The sequence below is a fragment of the Phalaenopsis equestris genome, unplaced genomic scaffold (assembly GCF_001263595.1).
Source record: "Phalaenopsis equestris unplaced genomic scaffold, ASM126359v1 Scaffold000511, whole genome shotgun sequence".
Taxonomy (NCBI): Eukaryota; Viridiplantae; Streptophyta; class Magnoliopsida; order Asparagales; family Orchidaceae; genus Phalaenopsis; species Phalaenopsis equestris.
In genome coordinates this window covers 660,510-671,109 of record NW_018164951.1, presented here as the reverse complement: position 1 = coordinate 671,109, position 10,600 = coordinate 660,510, and the positions used below count along the sequence as shown (strand labels likewise).

At 33.1% G+C, this 10,600-nt stretch overlaps 1 long non-coding RNA gene across 1 annotated transcript; it reads right to left on the bottom strand.

Moving 5' to 3' along the window:
• Window positions 1-4,535: 4,535 nt before the first annotated feature.
• Window positions 4,536-9,719, bottom strand: LOC110028432. The gene is made up of 4 exons (XR_002294421.1): window positions 9,651-9,719; window positions 4,829-5,078; window positions 4,679-4,763; window positions 4,536-4,598 (listed from the first exon to the last, which is right to left on the bottom strand). It is a non-coding gene; the product is annotated as an uncharacterized LOC110028432 (long non-coding RNA).
• Window positions 9,720-10,600: the final 881 nt, after the last annotated feature.

Sequence of the window (10,600 nt, the reverse complement as noted above, 5' to 3'; positions counted from 1 at the left end):
ATATATATAACAATAAATAATATTATATAAATAAATGTCAAATAGTTTGGGTACACTGACTCTTAAATCATTATTTATTTTCCAACCATGATGGACGCGAAGTCGAAGTTGGTGGGAAACTTAACGGCTGTGGGCCCCATACGAACGGCAACAGTGAGCGGCCGTCTACGCATCCCACCTTCCGATGAATGACGCGTGTTAGCTACCGACCGGCACCGGTTCGCTGATTCGGTCTCCAATGCTCTCGAGACGGGTCAGATTTCGGGTGAATTAGGTGACCCGATAAGGATTTAAAACCAATTGTATCTGGTGGGCACTGTAGCGAGGAAAAATATAAATATATTTATTTTTTATTTAGGTTGAATTCTGATTTATTTGGGAACACAACCCAATGAATTAGAAGTGCAAGTGAGTCAAGCCGACTGTGAGCCGGCTCAAGCTCGGCCCGATAAATGGCTCATAAGCTGAGATCAATGAGCTAACAAGCCAAGCTAAAGTTTGCCCTGATTCGAATCATTAGCTCGTGAACGTGCTCGTTTAAAAACATATTAAAATAAAATATAGTCAAAATATATTAAATTTCAAAATTTTATCCTTATAGCATTGAAAATATTGAGAAAATAATATTTTATTGTATATTAATTTATTACTTATTATTTATCTCTTAATTGTTCATTCTCCTTTTCAAATTATTATAATTTTTTAAAAAAAAATTAATATCATTTCCCCTCTTTTATATTAAACAAGTTGGCTTGCGAGCCGGTTCAAACTTATAGTTTTAAGCTCGAGATCGAGATAGAAAAATTAATCAAGCTCAAGCTCTAGTCGAGGGCGGCTCGAGCTCGGCTCAACTCGTTTATACCCCTACAATGAATAGAGCATAAATAATGAGAGAGACATAGAGATGGAGCGAAATAGTGAATAATAAATTGTATCAATCTTGTTTAGTTTCACTTATTGGCTCAAATTGGGTGTATCTGTCTTTCTTCATGCATAAAATGATTTTTCTATTTATAGGAAATGAAGTACAATATGTTAATGTTGTGTTTTTTCTTTTGTTTTTAATGAAAACTGTACGGGGTATTCAATGGGGAGTTTCTAGATACATTTGGTATGATTAGAGATGCCAAGGAACTAGATCTTTTCTCGAGTTAGCTTCTTCATGTTGATTAGCTTGGATGTCCCTTTGTCTCATTTCCAACCAAACTACAAATATTCAGGTCATTCGAACATTTATCGGGACTCAATCAACTTAGGCTTAGTTGATGTGGTTCGAACGACTATATTTGGTCAGATAAGTGGGTCTTATGATCTTCTGCCAGCAAGCCCTCATTCAATGTATTATTTTCCAGTGGATCATTAGTTCTCTTCAGAATTAGCTTTCCCACATTTTCTATTGTACATTTCATGTAAGTTAAATGTATAATTATTTATTACATTTAAATTATTGATTAAAATGTGCTTCAAATTTGAATTTTATAGTAAAAAAAAAAAAAAAAAAGATTATCTGTCAACTCCTCAGATTTTTCAAGTATCAAATGAGATTGATGCCCATGAACTTGTAAATTTTTAAATTTTAATAAATAAAAAAACAACAATTTGTGAGAGGGATAAAACTGACTTTAACAAATCAAACATCAATCCAAAATTGCTATAACCAAGAAGAAAATAATGTAAGAAAAAAATTGGTTTTAGATTGGATTCCAACAGGAGAAAAAAGCTTGAAATTTCGATCTTGCTCCATTTGGTTATATATAATTCGATGTGAACGAATAATTCCTAGTCAATAGAATATGCTAATATAACTCTAAAGAATATCAATATATTGTTATGAAATAATTTTTTTTATAATTGTGAAATTAAAAAATAGTGCATGCCAAGTATCACGCTTGTCGTGTTATGAAATTTGCAATGTAAGTTAATAAATAACAAAATTATATATAACTGTGACATTCTATCCTGAAAACGAAGGAAATGGTCGCTGTGGAGAATTCAGTCAGGGAAAAGGAAAAGTTCGGGTAGAGCAAATATGTCTAACACCTTGCGTATTCACTTATTGAAGGAAGTCAGTGAGAAAGTCTAACGCTTCGCACCTTTACTATGAAATTCAGGACACGAACAGAGAGCAGAGCGGAAAACCTTTTTTCTCGGCATTATGTGTGAGAGAGGGCCCCTTCAACGAACCAATCACTGTGGTGGCAAATTTAGGCACGACTTCAAGGAACGGTCAATTCAATGTCCTACCCTAAGGAAAGCAGGAAGGGGAGGTGTCTGATGTGACATATATATATATATATACCGTGACTCTTTAGTTGACAACTATGTTGTCAGTCGTGAGTCCCCTAATGTAAGAGGTTCGAGCCAGCCTGAGTGTATTTATCTTGCAACGTGAGATCAAGTGATTAGACACATTAAAGATGGTTGGGGGCTTGGATCATAGCTTTCGACCATTCTTTTTTAATATAAATAGACACACACATTAAATGAGTTTTCAGAAAAGAAAAAAAAATGCACGGAAGAAAAATTACTAAAAATATACATTAAAAATAAGAGCAAAAGTGAAAAAGAGAAAAGTAAAAACTTATCTTAGCATCCAATCTATATTATTACACATGTTAAATATTTATTATAAATCACTGTGGTATTTATTATTAATATGATATAAATATATTCTTGAGCATATTTTTATTTTATTTTTCTTTATTATTATTTTTATTACCTATATATAATCCTTAATTTAATCAAATCTACACCATATCTCAGATTTGTTCCAACCCCTCTATACAACTTCTCGGAGCGAAATTTTTAAAATAGCATGTTTAAAATAAAACTTTTTAAATCAACACACAAAAAAAAAAAAAAAATTAATCAACAGTCATCACATCAGCGGAGTTAGAAATGCAAATGCATGGTAATTCTTTTGATATGATAAGAGAGATTTGGGTGCTATAAATGTAAAAAGTAAAAAATGTTGGTGTTAGATATGTAAATGCATAAGAATTGGCACTGTAATTTATGCAAAAAAATGCAATACTGAGCTTATAATTGTGGACTTCAGTATACATATTCAAGACATGATATTGCAAAAGAAGCAATCGTTTACTGAAAGAAACTCTAAAATGTTATGAACATAAGGCAAAAATAATAGTTCTGTATAGAAACAAGCATAAACTAAAGCTTGTTTTTTTATTCTCAAACACAAATTTCTTCCACGAATAACAATGTGCATGTCAGCTTTGCATAAAAGTCATGCTCTACAATTGCTGCAAAAGCAGGTTCTTTTCATTCTCCAAGGGGATTCCTGAAGCCACGTCCAAAGAAAGGTTTCCAGAGAATATAGCTTCACCATTAAATCAAAAATATGTTGGGTGAGTTTTGCAAATGTGAATTGACTGCTATGTAAAACAATCTTGATAACAACTATGTCGTACTACACCGAAGTAATTGTAAAGAATGAAATCTGAAACCAACGGCTTCGTCTTGCATGTAGGGATAAAAATTGTAAAAGTTACTACTAAATCAGAAAAAAAAAAAAGGAAACATGTGATGATAAAGATATTACAAAACTAGTGTCCACAACGTTTTTGTTGAATTACTGCATTTGTTTTTGGGGTGTAAGGTTGAGGCGCGCGAACTGACCTATCTTTCAAATGATATTCACGATCATAGTTCTTTGACAGTTGTGCCTCTATCATCTCATGAATTGTGATTGTTGTTGTGAAGTTGGCGCAGACATCAAAAAATGCCCAAAATATGGTAATCTAAATGGGATGGTGGCTCCACCCATCCAGAATGAGGGTGTGGTCTAGTAATGTAGCTGTGTAAATTGTGTATGCTGTTGTGGCAGGCGCCACGGTGTGTTGTTGGATGCATGCTCGTCATACGATCTGTTGAATTGCGGATAGTTGATGAACTTGGACCAACTGGAACAGATGGTGCTACACTTACAACTGCTAGTGGGTATAATGTGTCTAAGGTGGATGGGTGCTCCGCAACATTTTCGGTGTCATGACGATCATCTGTAATATACATGGTCCTGCAAACCTCTCTGCATAAGCCCTCAAATGCATCAATTAGATGATACAAGCTGTAGCAACTCATCAAATTTCAAAATATTAGATAACAGTCATAGCTTAAAAATGCTTATAACATTAAATTAATTACCAAAACTCTCTCTCGTGATGCTTTTAGATAATATGATTTTGGAGCTTTGGATGGAGCTTGTAGCAAGTATGAGGAAGCCCAAGATCTATACAACACATGTATTCTCTACGTGCTTAATCCTCGTCGATATCAGCATTGTCACTTTGGACAATTAAGCCATATTTGTTTTCCCATATTTGTATGTAACGCTGATGGTACACAGCCCAATCCATATCTGTATTTCCTCTACCATCTACTCGTGTGAATTTAGGCTCCATTGGTTCCATGAGAATGCCCTGCACACCCCCAAATTGCCTCATGACTCAATCAGGTAAATTCAACTCAACTCTCCTCAAGGAGATTAACGGAACGTGGAATAGTCAGATAACTTGCCTTGTCATGCATTTATCAGCCACACGTGCCAATATCTCTACAATGTAGGGCTCCCATGTTACCTAATTATTAAACCCACATCGATTAAGCCCATTACTTGTTAGCAAGAATATATTAAATTTGCATTATTCATTGCACAAACCTGACTTTCTAGCAACTCGTCAATCTCATGCCTATAAAGTCATATGATCGATGCAGAAATTTCCCAAACATGTAGCTCATTCCATCTGTAATTTGATACATCGTTAGCTTTACAAAAATCGTTTCAAATTAAAAACCAATCAATACGTACCTGAACCCTAACTCTTTCCGTCCAAAGTTTGAGGATATGGCACATGAAGTGTCGGTCGGCCTACATGCAAATGTTCCCCACTCCATACCTGCAGTAGAGTAAGAAACTCAGCCATATTAACTCGCCTGGGTTTCGTTGCAAGTTTCAGATCTCGATATAGGTGGGCCAGTACTGCACTGCCCAGTGAGTAATTTCCAAAAATCTTATAAATTTTCCATTGTTGACAAGTGCTGCTAACGAACCTCGCAACCTGAGGTAATGGACAGTAAAAACAACCAAGCATGAATAATGCATATGCATGAATATGCCTCTTAAAGGCAATTTCATCTAAGTCTATATAAGATTCAAGATAGAACATCTATATTAAACATCTTAGAGGCATGCAAGTACATCGCTTTGCTTGACCCACCCGAAATGTCTATGATCGCCTCATTAGTGGGGTAATGAAAGACAACAATATCTTTCATCGGATGGGCACCAAGAGGTTCTTCAGATTAATCAGGACATGAAGCCCATCTACACCCACTCCAACCACATTTCGCCCAATCAAAGAAGGTCCGTCAATGCGGAGGCCAAGTAACACACCAATATCCTGTAGAGTAATGGTCATCTCGCCCACGAGAAGAAGAAAAGTATTTGTATCAAGTGACCATCTCTTCACAAGGGCAGTAAGCAGATAATGATCTAATTTTATGTAATGGAGATGCCTAATACAGTTAATCCCACCTGTTGAAGCCCCTCTATGAATCAAGGAAATGTCATCAGCCACTCTTTAGTCATCTTTTGTCTCTTTTATTATTGTCTAATTTTGGCTGTTGATTTTTTATTGTTGGTTGTTGGTTGTTTGTTGTTAGTTGTTGGTTGTTAGATTACTTGCATGTTCGATGCTGGTTGTTGACTCAATTCGCACAATACAATGTCATTTAAATAGCGTTCATCTGTAAATTAAGTCAAATGATGAAAAAAAAATTCCATTTATTAAAATGCACTTTATTTTTTTTTCACTTTTCAGTTACTAATACAGATCTGAACATAAACACCTCCAATTTTTTAGATAATAATAAAATTGTTGCAAGAGAATTTTTTATTGGAAGTTGTAGCTAAAACACTTATTGCTATTTAAATTTTTTGTTAGAGATTTGTCTATCAATTAGAGAAGTAAATTATGATTTTGGCTAAGCTTTTGTGATGTTGTTTGTATTCAAATGACCTAAATACTCTTATTCTTAGCTCTTTAATATAATTTTTATCCTTGAGAAAACACGCACAACAATTATCTCTGAGTACAACACAATTTCTCTTTGTAATGCATTTACATACATAACACTTAATTCTTATGTATATACATATCTAACACCTAAACTTTGTTTTTACATTTATACCGCCCAAATCTTTCATATCACGTCAAAAATATCATCATTTTAACTTTAAAAAAAATGAAATCCACCTTTTCATGCATGGGTAAGGTGGTCTTGTATGTTTGTAAGAATTGAAGTTTAGGTGTTAGGTATGTAAATTCATAAGAATTGAGTGGTATGTAAACATTACATAAATTAATTGCTAAATTGGGGGCTAGCTACTTGAAGCCAATTACCTCTCATTTATCCATCCAACTCAAGTTAGTTTCATCAAAGATAATTTGATCTCTAGCAATAATATTATCGTTAGGGGAACCCTCAAATGTTTCTATTTTAACTCACTATAGCACTGTGGTGCTCAAGTTGATACGGCATAGTCCATTGATAGCTTTAATTATACATAAAGGCTTATTCACCAGGCTAACCCTAAGAAATTTTTTTAAATGGACTAATTGTTATATTTGTTGGTTGTTGATTGTTGTTTGTTGGTTGTCGGTGTTGGATGTTGGTTGTTGGATCACTGGTTGTTAGTTGTTGGCTATTGTGCAACTTTTTTTGTTTTGACTATAACACATTAACTATGAATTAATCGTTGTTTCTGATAAATAATTTATGGATAACAAACCTTTAAAATATTTGCATTCAAGTATAAAATAGAGTTCGAAATTTAAGATTATGTTGACTTTTTGTTTCAGTTTTCATTGCTATTATCTATAATTTTTTATTTCCTTATTATATTAAATTTGTTGATTTGTTCAGGTATTTATTGATCTTTCCCTTTTAGTGAGGTATTTTAGTTGAGCAATGATATTTTCCAATATTTTCATTAAAATTTAATCATAATTATAAGTGTTGTTGTTGTTTTAGAGGTTTCGGTTGTTTTGGGTGTTATCTCACAACATTGGGCCTTTGGGTGTTGGTTGGTGGTTGTGGACTGAGATCTATTGATATTGATGTATTGGTCATTTGGTTGTTGGCTAAGCCCTATCGTGCAGTTTTTTTTTTTTTTAACTGTAAGCTCTTAGCTGTGAATTAATTGTTAACACTGATAAATAATATATAAATTACGTACCTTTAAAACATTTACATTCATATACAATAATAGAGTTTGAAATTGGAGATTAGATTGGTTTTCTGTTTCAGTTTTATTACCATTATCCTTAGTTTTTTTATTTCTTTATTATATCAGATTTGTTGATATGTACAGCTATTTCTTGCTCTTTCCCTTTTGGTGGGATATTTTGATTGAGTAATGATATTTTTCAATCTTTTCACTAAAATTCAATCATACATATAAATATTTGATGACAAATATTTATAGCATTTAGATGAGATTTTAATGTACTTTCATTAAGTAAGTTATGAACTCAATTTCATTTTCATTTTATTGTTTCTCGTTTCTCCTTTTGTGTCTTTTTTATGGTTGTCCTATTTTGGCTGTTGGTTGTTGGATCACTTGTTGTTGGCTAATAGTAGTTGTCTTGCAGTTATAAGATTTTTACTTGTAAGGTAGCATGCATACCACTCACTTTTCTCTTATGTTTTTTTTTTTTTTTCATGGCCTAATTAGTTTTTTCTTTTGTTTTTTTTTTTTTGTTTTTATTTACAGTTCCATTAAAGCTATGATCAAATGAAATTTGGAGGAGTGGAAATTGAGTGTTGGAACTTGGAACTTGGAATTTGAGATCTAAATAAAATGTTGAGTGTATTTTTCTTAATTGTAATGCATTTGTAAATTGTTGATTTATTACTTAATTGTTTATAATAATAATTTATAGTTTTTTAAAAATTTGAATTTAGAACTTCAAATGTATATTTCGCTTATGACTTGTTATTAACAATTTGTAATAATATAGTTGAAATAATTTTTTTATATATAAGGGTTTTTTTAAAAAAAATTTAATAATAAATAATTAAATTTATTATCATTTTTTTAACTCATTTCAAATCGAATTCAAACGGAACACGAACAAACCAAACAAAGGGAACAATAAAAAAATTTGAACATTTCAAACATTTTTAGCAATGTGAATTAATAAATTGAACCAAACACGAATAGTAATTTCACGAACGATTTCGAACACGAGCCCATTTCAAACACATATAATTTTAAACAAACCGAGCACGAACATGAACTATGTTCGTTTACAGCCTTAAATACAATTGCAGTCACCTCATCATCGTCGACATTAGTTGTAAAAAAGATTTCATGGAGTGTGAAGCGACATACTATATTAAGACTATGCTTCGACAAATCCCATCTCAAGCCCGGAGAATCAAAGCTTTCAACTATGTAAACGAAGCATGCAGTGAAACTCGAATAAGTCCGTTTTTACACCAACATGTTTTGGCACAAGATCGTCAGATATGGTTAACTCTTCATCATAACGTAACATCAACTGAACATAAGCTTCACTCATTTTCTATTTGTGTTTCTGCATAAAATTAAAGAAGCTATGGAGAATATTAATTTTCTTTATGTTCATTATCTTCATTATTAATATCCACACACATAATTACATAAGAGAGAAGCGAACAGCATCAAACTACAACATAGTTACATCAGGAAAAACCATAACCACCCGCAATTTCTTATGCATCTATTCATCAAATAATGGTGCACTGAATTTTGCATCTAACACCTAAATTTAGTTCCCAATTGTTGTTTGACTTAAAATCTCATCATTAGCATGCATACTGGCCAATTCCTATGTATTTACACATCCAAAAACTTCTTTTTTTCTTTGCATGTATGCCACCCAGAGATTTCATAGCACATAAAAAAATATCCCTATTTTAGCTTCTAAAAGGTAAAATACACCTTCTTATGCATGGGTAAGATGTTATGTAAATAAATGAGCACCACCGTGAAATAAGTCATATATAATCAACAAACTTTTAATCATTACATCTTTTACTTAGAAAAAATATGAGCTTTGGGATTAGCATAACCCCTCCAAACATTCAAGAGAAACAGGCACAATATTGAAGAAATCTGCATCAGGAAGTCTATTTTTTCTCAAAAATTTTTAGCCAACACTTAAACTCTATTTTTTAAACCTATTCTGCCGAAATATTTCATAACACAATGTATCTAACTTCTAAACTTTACTTTTTACCCCTATTCCACCGAAATATTTCATATGATACTATGTCTAACACCAAAACTTTACTGTTTATATTTATACCACCTGAAATTTGCATATCACCTACAAAATACAGAGTGCAATACACCTTCTCCGGCATGGATATGGCGGAATATATGTAAAAATTGAAGTTCAGGTGTTAGATATGTAAATACAAAGGAATGAAAAGGTACGTATGTAAATCTTCCAATGGGAATAAAGCTAAACTTGAATGAAGTTTATTTTATTCTCCTTTCTCCTACGCCGAGAGAAGAACATGGGAGTTTCAAAGCAGAAACGAAAGAAAAATAAGAAAAAATGAAAAAGGGCGTGCCGCACCTTTGTCGCGGGCAGCCTACTTGGCCGGGAGCCGGAGTATTCGCCGGGATGGCGCCGCTCTGATTTCCCTTGTAAAGTGGACCAAATTATGGTATACTAGGTTCACTTTAAATATGACGTCATTTTATTGGTCTCCGGCTCATTCGGAATACTGACATCATATTTTCTCCATCTAAAATGCTGAGTCAGCACATGAGTCTCCAACTCAACGGCAACTCAACATTGCTGGCAAACGAGTCACTGTTGAGTTGGCGATTTTGTCTTACTATGACGAACTTTGTCGTCATTTAATTGTCTCTCTCACAAGTTATTTTTAAAGAAAATTTATTTTCATTAATTTTTATTTTTCATAAGAGTCACACATTTTCAAACAGCAGATCATCCCTCATCTTAACATCCCATATTTTTCACCATAGCATTAGCTCAGCAATATTCCCCACTATTTACTCTTTCCAATTCAAGTAGAGAATCTTTCTCGTTGTCCTACTCTTTCGAGTTCAAATAGATAATTATATGTTAAGAATCTTTTATTTCCCGGTTGCTACATCTTCACCCCCAACAACTAGGCTGTAAATGAGTCGAGCTGGAGCAAACTCGGGCTAGTCTAATGTTTGGCTTGTTTGAAATTAATTATGTTTAAAATCTGCTCGTGTTCGGCTTGAAATTGACTTGTTTAAATCAAAGAGAAAAATAAATGTAGGTCGTGTTATTCGAGCCAACACCATTCCCATGCAATAAAAAGCACAAAATCACATGATCACACTAGATCTGGTGAATTCTGCACGTATATAAATATATATATAATATATTAATATATAAATAATCTCTATAATTTTCTCATTTTGAGCTAAAACGAGCCGAACACAATCAAACAAAATGACGGTTCGTGTTTGGCTATTTTATAGTTCAAGCTTAAAAAATTTGCCCGGGTTCAGTCATGTTTTTTAACA